At 39.7% G+C, this 12572-nt stretch overlaps 1 protein-coding gene across 2 annotated transcripts in view; it reads right to left on the bottom strand.

The window, feature by feature from the left end:
• The window catches only part of KCNH5 (potassium voltage-gated channel subfamily H member 5), a 215366-nt gene that overhangs the window by 86396 nt on the left and 116398 nt on the right, over positions 1 to 12572 (bottom strand). The gene's annotated exons all lie outside the window — the stretch shown is intronic.

Raw genomic sequence — 12572 nt, forward strand, 5'->3', positions numbered from 1 at the left:
ATATGCTCATTATATTATTTTTAAAATAAAATGCAAATATATAGTCAGAATCGCATCATTGGACCACCAGGGTTACATTGAGCCAGGCGTGAACCCAGGTAAGCGGGCAAATCATTGCTAAACGGGTAACCTGGTATCATAACTATAACAGCCGGCTGCAGTAATGATGATTGGAGTAACCCTCTAATGAAGTATAGTGGGCCAGATCTATTTGCAATGGATCTCCCAGCCTTTAGCCAGCTTGTGGAGGTAGGAATTTTAATTCATAACCTTCAGATCCTATTATTTGGAATAACATCAACCGTGCCTAAAATACGAAATTGTTAATCCTGGTTGAACCCTGACGCATATGTTGAATTTCCTAAAGAATTATAATAATGTTTTGGTTATGAAACATCCAATTTTTGTCATGTACGTATGTATGCATATTTAAAAACAAAATTACAACATAATCGATATGAAAGGCCGCTATAGTATTTTGCGGACTCATAGTATGTGATTAAAAAGTGAGTTGTGGGGAGTTAATCAACAAGTCGCATTATTCCGGCCAGGACAGTCGAGATAGTTGAATTTGTTTAGCTCATCTTATTTGTCCAAACGTTAAACACAGTTGTGTGAATGCACCAAAACTCATTATTTAGCAAAAAAAATCCAGTGTTGTATTCAACAGAATGACTATGATTCAACTATATTAAAACGCAAGCTGGGACATGGGTAAACGCGAGAATATTGTGCCATTTCAGGTCTCTCTCTGGCTAGATAATAAAAACAATATGCAGCCTAAAACCAGGCATTCTTCGAAGAAGAAGAAGAAAAGAAAACACTTCTGTACACTGTATTTGAAATATAACAGTCTATTAAAAATGGATTGGCTCATTTACGGTTATGTTTCTATAAATATTTAATCGCATTATTTGGATTTTAATCTTGGACAAATGATATGAGCAGATGGAGTCGAGAGGAATTGTTTCCAGGGCTGAGTTAACTACTTGAAAGGCAGAAATGTAGAAAATCCCAGCGGAATAGCAAATATAACCAAGGCTTGCAACATTTTAAAAATTAGCACTTAGTAATTAAAATATATATATATACATATTTCTATCAGATTTACTTAAACAATGAAAATGCACAAATGGCCTTTTCATGACAACGCATACAACTATAAAAAAACAGAGTCAGGTACTGAAGTCACATAACCTCTCAATTTTATACAGATTACGGAGAAATAGCTAGGTATAATTTTTGCTGGTGTTTTTTGCCCCCACTCCCTCTATTAAAATCCACAGTGCTACTACTAACTTAAAGGGACAACGACAAAAGTGGGATAGTAGGGAGGTCAAAACACCTTCATGGTATTAAATCAGTGAGGGTGGTGGTAGAAAGGAGTGTTGATAAGTGGAAGGTACGTCATTTGAAATGCCAGTGATTTGTAAAATTTGTGGGCTTGTGAGTTGCATTGATCGAGTCCTACAAGGTTTGTAAACATGTCCAACCGTTCAGACTCCTCCGACCAGAATGAGTCCATTCAAATGAGAGTCCATGCAAAGCGGGCAAAGCAGGCAAAACTCAGAGTCAGGGCTAATAATATAATGTGTGAAAATATGCACACAGAAAAAAATCTTCTCTTTTTCTATTTATTTTTTTATTATTTTTGCTCTCTCCATATTTTAATGTATTACCTCTACGTAGGTACAAAAAAAACAATACTCAGAAACAAGAATGGGTCAGTTCCACTCTGCAGTAATGGTTCTTTTAAAAGGTTAAGAAAGGTTTGTGAAGCTGCGTAGGGATGGACACAAGAGCCTGCAATTCATCTGTGTTTATCGTTACCTACCCATATGCACTAATAAAAGCTGTTATAAATACAGATGTTTTAAAGATCCTCTTTCTGCCAAAACCTAGCACATTCTAATCATAAAAAGTGAATAACATATGGCTCGCAAACATTAAGACACCAGTATGGGATACTGCCAAATCTATAAACCCTGGGATAGAAACTATGCAGCTTATTGCCAACATTCTAAAACTTGCTACCAGTTTGCTTCCCTGCTGCTGTTATAGAGCTAATTACACCATTAAATGCCCAGTAACATATACTGCTTGGAATTAAACCCCAGTAACTGGAGGATAGATTAGTTAGCTAAAAGCTAAGCTCAACAAGACGGGTTATTTTATCATCAAATCTTTACGCATACACTTTAATATGTAACACACAAATCATCATGGGACAATTCATGTATGGATACTAAGCTATGCAAGCAGAACCTTGCTTTTATTAGCCCATTAACGACGTTAAGACTTGTCATTAGGTTTAAACTAGAATGGGCTTTAATGCCTTTATGATGTCATAACACATCTTGCATATTTGGTGTAAGTAGGGTTTTATCCCTGCCCACATCCCTAACCCAAGGTATCAGTGGATACTTAGGGCTCCTGTTAGTAAGTGGAGACCATTTTTAGTATCCCCAGACTGACAGAGGAGTTCTGTCCTGGAAGTCACCACTGCACTGAGCCCTTTAACCTTTTCAGAAAACCGCGATGAGCTAAGGTGCTAGCAGCTGTGGAGAGATCCTCCAGGGTGTGAATAGGCATTGGCAGGGTCTCCCAGCCTGTCCCCAGCTGATTGGGACTGGGCTTTGCAAACTGTCAGCATTGATAACAGTGTAATCGGGCTCCCAGAAAAAGGCCAGTAGATGGTGTCAATATATCACCATCTACTGTGTTAAATAGAAAGCACATTTCTAATATCAGAATTAATATTAGCAGTGGGTTATCTTAGGGTTAGTGGTGGGGTTAGGGTATGATGAAGGGGTAAGAGTAGGCTAGGGTTACAGCTAGTGTTGCGTAGGGTTAGAGTTAGCTGTAGGATTAGCATGAATTAAATGTTATTGCTGGGTGTAAGTTAATGTTGTTTTAGGGTTAAAGATAGTATAGGGTTGGGGTTGAAGTTAAGGGCAAGATTGGGGTAGGCATATAGTTAGAGTTGGTGTAATCATTGGGTATGGTTGGTGTAGCGTTAGTACGGGGTTAGTGTTAACAATAACATTAATTTAGATACTAAACATATTAGGCATTTAACAATCAGAACTGATGTATGAATCTTCTTTGAGTTCTTTGTCATTAGTTGCACTGGAGGTTTAAATATAATTTTAAGCAAAAATATGAACTTTACATTTTTTTTTTAAACTCCCCCCATCTCCCCCCTTATTTTTAAAATTTTCTGTCGTGTTAGGTATATAAAAAGGATGTTATATGGAAGCCAATTGAGTCCTTTAAAAATAATATAGAATATGCATGGGGGCACTTAAAGAGAAACCTTTAAATTATGGTGGAACAAATCTATTGTTCAAATTCAAGGCTTTGTTTGGTTCAGAACGTGGACACATACCTCTGTCCTTAATGGGTTTAAATACAGTTAATAGTTTGCTAGAGAATTTTAGTTTTAGTTTGCTAGAGAATTTTATATCTGAACAGCTCACTTCTCTTTGGGAGACTTTAAATCGCAGCAAATCAAAGCATTGGCTATTTTAACTAGCAAAATGGTTCTTAATGTTTTTGTTTTTTTATTATTATGTAAATTGTTTTTTTGAGTATTACAAGATTGTTTCTAATACCCCATAGCACTAGGGATATGCACAATCTACTCTGTATGTATGTCAGAAAACATATATATCTATGTTACACATGGCAACATCTATCTTATAATATAGAGGTCTATGGCCATCTTACACAAACTGTGATTTTGCTTTTCTGCAATTCTGTAAAAGTCAATATGACTATTTATCCCACGAGTAAGCTCAATCTCGCTTTGTGACAAAAATAAATAAAGTACATTTTTCCCTCTGTCTCTTTAATTTCGTTTCCTTGCTATTTTCTGTGAACATTTTCGGAGCAAGACTGACTAAGATTAGTTTTGAAATGTAACCACTGACAGTGAGATTATAAAGGTTACAATGTGATGGAAGGGGTCTTACCTCGATGTGAATTACCTGTTCACGTCATAGAACCAAAAACCAGAACTCTAACAAAGTACTGAAGGCAGAAACTATAGAAGAGGAAGGCAAGATGTAATAATAATAACTGATATTGTTCAATGAGCTAGGACTTGGTTTTAACCCCTTAAGGACCAAACTTCTGGAATAAAAGGGAATCATGACATGTCACACATGTCATGTGTCCTTAAGGGGTTAAGTCGGTTATCTTTTTCCTTTCTTCGATTATTTCAACACACTCCCGGCTGCCTCTTGCTTGCTATGAATGCACAAACAAAACTCTTGGTTCTTTATTATTATTCTTTTATTATTATTCTTATATATTATATAATATTCTTATATTAGAGTATGGCGCTGGTCGGGTCTACAAATCATTCAGCTGATATCTTGTGAACTTAAACAAACAAGTATAGAATAAGGGAGGAATGGATAACCTTGGCAACACAGGAGTTTGCAAACTACACATCTCATCATACTCAGCCGGTGTAAGCATCATAGGATGTGTAGTTCTTAAGGAGGAACACTCTAGACCAGCGTTTCCCAATTGGTGTTCAGCCGAACCTTAGGGTTCTGCGAGAACAAAATTGGGGTTTCCGCTGCGATTTGCCAAGCATTTAGTGCCACCTGATGGGTATTGCTAAACCGTGGTCCGGTCAGGCGCCGCAGCCATCTAAAACCGCGACCGGACCCCTGTTGTATGGTATGCTGGGAGAAAGTGACAGCACTTCCTCCCAGACAGAGCGCCTGTTAGAGCACCGGCTAGAGGGAGAAAGGGAGCAGCTGGCACACCAGCCTCAGCCTGCAGCACTGAAGAAAAAAAAAAAAGGTAAGTTAACAGCAAATATAAACATGTGTCTGTGTGTGTGTGTGTGTGCCTGTGTCAGTGTGTGTATATCTGTGTGTGTATGTGCCAGTTTGTGTATCTGTATGTCAAGGTTTGTGTATGTTATCTACTAAATAGTTGGGGGGGGGGGGAATTAAATAAAATCAATAGAGTTTTCTTTAAACATTTAAACTGCCAGAGTAATCCGTCATTTGTAAAAAGCATTTACAAAACTGTAAATTCCATCTAATAAACAATTGCTAAAACTTGCTATAATATGAAAAGCTGGAGTTCAAAATGTTTTTATTCACAACCAATGTTTAAGAACACATATATATTGTTTTACTTTTACTTAAACTACGGGCAGATTAGACCAGCTAGACGTACAATTACACTCTTAATTAATTTAAGCAAAGTGAAGCAATCTCTTAATAACTGGCAGTTGTTCCCATGAATGTTCTCCTTTAGAAATAACATCAGTGCTGGCTGTGCTCGGCCAATGCTCCCCCTCTCTCAGAAACAAAAGATGGAATATGTAAACAGCAGGCTCTGATTTGGGAAGACTAGATGGGCCGAATGGTTCTTATCTGCCGTCACATTCTATGTTTCTATGTTATTGCAAGTGACGGATTATGGGATCAAACCATCACAGAATGTGTTACCCAGCTGGGGCAGTCTCACTTCAGACACGCCTGTAGTATAAAGTATAGAAAATACTTTTGAAGGAACTGGGATTAAAATATAATAAAATCCTAGTGCTTGCATTCTAAGTGTCCAATATGGGAAATATATCTCAGTGTCCTGCTTTCACACTGAAATTGTATTCACGTGCACATTGTATTTGCAAATACACACAGGACAATGAATGCGCATGCACTTTGTGTCGGCCATTGTGCAGTTCAGCTCAGTTGTGTGTGTAGCAACAGTTTATGTCACTAATGTGTAAAGATATACTCCAGGCACCAAAACATATTCATCACAATTAAGTTGTTATGGTGTGAGGAGGTACCATCATACTTTAAAGGGTTAAAACATTAGCAATATGGTTTAAATCCAAACACTGTAAGACAGTGGTTCCTCACTCTGCCCCCGTGTATCTTTTCTTGGTCCACGACATCAGGAAGCCTTGGATCATGTGCTGCCCTCTATTCTGAATGGGGAGCTAGTCACCTGACAATCTGTGCCTATCGGCAGTGCCTGATCTGAGGCTTACTGATTGAGTCCTCAGACCAAGAAAGAAAATAGACGGGTAGAGCGATAGGGTGCAGAGTTTGTGATTAAATGCCACTTGAGGACTTCACACACCATAAAAACATCACTGAGAGGAAGATTTGATGGTGCCTGGAGTGGTCCTTTAAGTAATACGTAGGTGTATTACTCAGGCACATGAAGATTTTGAGGTAACCTGACCATATTAATGCACTCTTTCTCTGTAGCACAGGAATCATATTAAGTAAGAAAGATCTGCTCTGCCAGGTGCACAGACCTCCTCCTACCGCCATAGAAGATCAGGTATTGATGAAGGGGTGCAATAACAGCATTCATTCACTAAAGAGCATATTTTAGATTTTTTTTCCAGAGCAGTTACTTTATCTTAAAGTCACCATATCCCCAGTAAAATAGCTACACTTCCCATTCTAATGAATGTGTGAAAAAACAGCCTAAATAATGGGACTTACTTAAAACCATGCTCTTGCAAGAATCAATGTTACTCCAACGGTTCTAGAATCTTTATGGAAGAGTATTCTGAAGAAAGCTTCTTTCTAGACAGAGTTGCTATGCATGCAACATGCCTAGACCCTGTGCAGCCACACAAATAAGGACCAGTTACACTTCCGCATTAGAAAGTGCAAATTCAAAAATAAAGAATTGGGGGGAAAAAGAGAAAGTGCAAATTCATCCAACAAAAGTAATCTATTGCTTTATTTATTGCTTTTTAAAGGAGGGGGGCACATAATAATAATGACTTGTAAATAAAATATTAACACTTATTTAGTGTTAGAGTCACCCTTTTATATAGGCTTTGCATTAGGGTATATTTGAAAGCAATGTATTTTTGATGATTCAGGTTCTGCAGACTCCTCTGCCCCGTTTGATGACTGTCTAAAGAAGCTGTGTTGCGAGCAGGAAAGCATCTCAATATCATATGTGATTTGTGAAAACATTTCTTATTTATAATGATTTTGCACATACTACACATATTCCTGATCAATGGCCAATAGGAATGCATCTATTTAGGAGCATCATACTCAGACGTCCCAATGGCAACTGAATGGCTGACCTCTCTACTACGGTTTTAAATGAAACTGGGCATGTGCCAAATTCTTCTAAAACAGGACATTTGTAGCGGAATGGGCTTTGCTCCAGTACCCCTCTTTGTACTAGGGGCTGTCCATACCCCTTGTGTGCCTTTATTTTCCTGTGTTGCTACTGTTCGTTACTTGGGGAAACAAGTAACAAATTATTACATTGTGTCTTTTCGTCTGGTTGTTCGGTATTATCCCTATTTCAGCTGACTTTCCCTATATAGTTCGACAAACGAACTAAGTACCGAACAACCAGGCCACCCATGAGAGGAGCGTGGTGCCAATTGACCTTCCTAACCTTGTTCACACTCTCTTAACCACAAACACACAAACCAACTGGGTGATCCCTTGGGTGACCGCCATTCGTATATGCGAACACGTGGCGGCGGCCATTTTGGAATACGAACTGCACCAGCAGGGTTTGGTCGTTGAGTGTCTGAAACCCAAATTGGACACTTGACGGCATGAACACCGCAGAGACTTCCATCCTCGTGTAGGTTTGTGTAAACTCAGGGGAACAGAGCGGCATTTGGTGAAAAGAACCACACGAACGAGATGATTTAAACAAACTAAGGCACAAACCAGTTTTATATGCAATTTCGTGTAATTCAGACTCTTAAATGTAGACCGACCGCACAAAACTATTTTCGGCATACACCTCGTGTGCGGTCGGTAAAACTAAGACCTCCATGGAATTGTCGAACCCCTGAACCGATCTGGGTGATTTTTCAGTATGTTGCTCCCCCAGATCGGGGCTATCAGGGGATGTCTGGGAGTAGGATAGGGGATGTCTGGGAGTAGGATAAGTTTTTATGGTACTTCTAAAAATGTATAAAAAAAATATTTTTTTCGTTTGGAGATAATTTAGTTGATACAGTAATGAACTCAATTATCTTCTAAGCAGAGGGGAAGGATTGTGTGGAATGTATAGGAGTAACTCATTACCTGACTCTGTGTTTATTGGTTGTTTACTGTTTTTACCTGTGCCCAACAAGGTCCACCTGGGTGGTAACCTTGTGGGAAAAACGTGCATAAAAGGCCAGCCTGGCCCATTAAAGATCATTTCTGCTCCTAATACTGAGTTTTGTCAAGTTATTAGTAAGGGTGATGGGAGAATCGTGTAATATTCTGCATCTATGCCTGTATTCCTGAAGAATCCTGCTTGTTCCTGAGTAGCTGTTGGAGTACCAGCGGAGGAGAGTTCCTGCTAAGACTAGCGCTCCGCTACAACATTTTTCACAAATGCCCTATAACTTGACATGTCTAGGATTAGACCAAGATTTAAAGAGGATACAATTTTTTGTTATTTAGATGGCATTATCAGCAGAAAAAAAGGTTTCTGGAATATGATCATTTTGATAACTGTCGCACAATTCTGGCCAAAAGTCAGATAACGTTACTGATCGTTAACAGATGCTGGGTTCTAATTAAGGAAACTGTAATCGAACTCCAGGAGTTTCCTATTGGTGTTACATAAGAAAATAAAAAAAAAAGCTTACAGAAAAAAAAGAGACAAATATTGATTTAATAAAAGCTTAATGTCTTAGTAAAAATGTATACTTTAAATCCTAAGTTGATTTTGCGTAGTTCAGTATGCAAAATATATAAGGCACTATTAGCTCTTAAGTGGTTAACCACTTGTTAACCATATTGTATTATTGACATGTATAATTGCTTTTATCTCTCCATTACACCACAGGTCCAGATCCTATTACCGGTGATAAATGTACCATCACCATTATCTTTTAATTCTCCCACTGGCTTTAAAAGAAATTTAGAGATAAAAAACAATGATAAATGATTCACAGGTAATAGGATCCAGCACCATTCCAAATTCTCTCCACCTGTTGGCAAACCTTGCTCTAGAATATACAGCATCATAACCTATAAACAGCTTTGCAATACAATTTGTTATATTCACGTTTCATTTAAGAACAGGTAATAGTCTGTTCCAACTATTTTAAGGTGATCCACCTCCTCCAATCATATTGCTATGTGACTTCTGTTTATTAACCATACCTAGTATTAAACGTTCTGTCCGTATGACTGTTCTGTTCTTTGAATTGAGATTTCTATGTTGCCTACTTTGTTAGACATGTTGATAAAGCTCACACTATTGCAACACAACAAGGTCTCTTTTTTAAAGAAGGAATGAAGGCCTCAATTTAATATTTATATCTAAGCTTTTCAAAATGATTTAAGATTTTTGGATACCTTTTTCAAATATATATATATTTTTTTTAAAGATACAATCTATGAAAAATATCTTAAAATATTACAAAATACTTTTTCATACTATTTAATCATTTAAAATATTTAATATTAAATTATTTGAAAAGTGTATCCAACAATATTAAATCAAGGTCTATGTTAGACTGAGAATGTCTTGTACGAATGCTGTGGAACACCTAGACCTATTTTCTTGTGGTCTAAACCCGTTAAAGTAATATGACACCTTGTGTTACACGCAAAATTAATTTACCGTATTTTTCGCTCCATAAGACGCACTTTTTTTCCCTTCAAAAGTGAGGAGAAATGTCTGTGCGTCTTATGGAGCGAATATGAAGCTTTACTTACTTGTCTTGTAGCGTGGGCCGGCTTCACAGTGCGCACCGCGGTACTGGAACTTCAATTTCAGGTTTCGGTTTCCGGCGGGACTGAAAGGAAGTGTGCACTCAGTGTGCACACTTCCTTTCAGTCCCGCCGGAAACCGGAACCTGAAATTGAAGTTCCAGTACCGCGGTGCGCGCTGTGAAGCCGGCCCACGCTACAAGACAGGTAAGTAATTGGGGGACACTATGGGACAAGGGGAGGTGACACTATGGGGCACTATGAGGGGAGGAGGCACTATGGGACAAGGGGAGGGGGCATTATGGGACGAGGGGAGGGTGACACTATGGGACAAGGGGAGGGGGACACTATGGGACAAGGGGAGGGGAGGGGGACACTATGGGACACTGAGGGGAGGGGCACTATGGGACGAGGGGAGGGGACACTATGGGGGCAGGGGTGGGGGACACTATGGGACAAGGGGAGGGGAGGGGGACACTATGGGACAATGGGAGGGGAGGGGACACTATGGGAGGGAAAGTGCCCTATGGGACAATGGGAGGGGGGGAGAACACTATGGGAAAGGGGGGAGAACACTATGGGAAAGGGGGGAGAACACTATGGGAAAGGGGGAAGAATACTATGGGAAAGGGGGGAGAACACTATGGGAAAGGGGGGAGAACACTATGGGATGAGGGGAGAGGAGAACACTATTGGACAAGGGGAGGAGGGGGTTAAAGAACACTATGGGACAGGGGAGGAGGGGTTGAAATCACTATGGGACAGAGGAAGGGGGGGTTAAAAATCACTATGGGACAGGGGAGGAGGGGGTTGAAATCACTATGGGACAGAGGAAGGGGGGGGTTAAAAATCACTATGGGACAGGGGAGGAGGGGTTGAAATCACTATGGGACAGAGGAAGGGGGGGTTAAAAATCACTATGGGACAGGGGAGAGGGGTTTAAAGATCACTATGGGATAGGGGAGGGGGGTTAAAGATCATTATGGAACAGGAGAGGGGAGTGGGTGGTAAGGAACACTATGGGACAGGGGAGAAAAAAAATATTCTGAACAAACTTTCCCATAGTAAGAAACACTATGGGACCGTTTGTTCAGAATATTTTTTTTCTGGGTTTCCTCCTCTAAAAACTAGGTGCGTCTTATGGTGTGGTGCGTCTTATGGAGTGAAAAATACGGTAGTTCATTCTGCTGTCAGCCTCAGAACAACTTCTGATATTTGTAGTTGTTTTAATTCCATAATCATATGGGTGCCATGTCCCAATTTCTTTTTCAAACTGCTTGGTACGATTTGCCAAAACCCTGGTTACTCATAACCTGTATTCTCTTCAGATGCTCTGATAATGTGCAAATGACATTTGCAGACTGCCATCCAGATTGGATGTGTGACGAAGTGCCCTTCGCCACTTGGGCCTGGAGAGGACTGCTTGCCCGCCTCTTGCCCTGTGACTATGGACCCTGGGAGATTTGGCCCGTTCAATTCAGTATGATAGGAGTTATGTATTTTTGTATCCTTTTGTGTTTTACTGGTAACATGTGCTCAATGGAGTCTGCCTCTATCCCTGGATATAATTGGATTATTTTCCCCATTGTCTCCAGGATAGAGGGCTCTGTAAAACCGGTTTGGGCCAGATAGCCATGCTGCCAGCCAGGCCCCAAAAGATACTTTACTAACTTCTGAACCCCTGGTCTGATTTATGACATTTTTTGATATGTTGTTCCCCTGAATGGATTGATTGTGAATATATAATTTTTATGTCAATGTGATCTATATTTTAGAAGTTATGAATATGCTGTAAAAAGTATATTTTTCCTGCCTGTGATAAATTACATTAACCCATTGTGTTCAGTAATTATATCACAGGCAGAGGGGAGGATTTTATGTGTTTGTGCTGGGTGTGCCTTCTGTTTTACTGTACGGGATTGGTTACATGTTGTCCCTCCCTGTGGGATGTCCCCTTGCATGGGGACTTGCATAAAAGTCTGTGTGTGTTAATTAAAGTCAGATCATCTTGAACCTTTCTTGAAGCCTTGGCTCGTGCTTGGGGGATGGAATAACTACACTCTGGGGATTGCTATAATCACATACTCCCCAGAGTCAGCAAGAGCTTGATTTGTTCCTGCTACGCTTTCTGAATTTAGGAGAGGGTCACTCACTGAGAGCTGGATCCTGGTCATGGATCCAGGGTGGGTGGAGACGGCGAGACCCCGGCGCAGCTGTATCGCTGGAAGTGGGGTCTGCAGTGCTGATGGTGTCGATTGGAGTGCTTTGAGTCCTCAGCGAGCACTAGGAGCATCGATTGGCAGAGGTACTCAATCGGAGTGCCAGCGTTCCATCACAGGATGGATTGCCTTTTGGTAGTTATAGGTCATTAGAGATGGGGAGAAGGTTAACCCAACTCAGAGCTGAGAAAAGTATTTATCTCACAAGCATTGATCACCAAGAACTCTTGCATACTGCCAGTTTGTGTTGACCACAGTAGGTGACAAATTGAAATTACATGGTGATATTATATTATATATATATATATATATATATATATATATATATATATATATATAAACGTACTTTTTGTTCTCTGCCTAGTATGTTTTCTCAATGGGAACATTCAGATCCAGAGCCAGTCTGATCACCATCATTTAAATTATTCCTCCATTTTTTGAATGAATGTAATTTGTTTTTATTCTCTCCCTATGACAAGCCAGCAGGCTTGGGTTTATTATCGGTCTGCCATTTCTGATATGTTTTTGTTAACGTTGTAATACTCAGCGTATTGCTTAATGAGAAAAAGTCATTTGGTTAATTACAGATTAGTGGCATCCTAAACTCTCCCAGGATTCCAGCCTTTGGTAACAATTTTGCACAGGCCTGGAATTAACCCAT

This window comes from Pelobates fuscus, chromosome 13 (assembly GCF_036172605.1).
Source record: "Pelobates fuscus isolate aPelFus1 chromosome 13, aPelFus1.pri, whole genome shotgun sequence".
Taxonomy (NCBI): domain Eukaryota; kingdom Metazoa; phylum Chordata; class Amphibia; order Anura; family Pelobatidae; genus Pelobates; species Pelobates fuscus.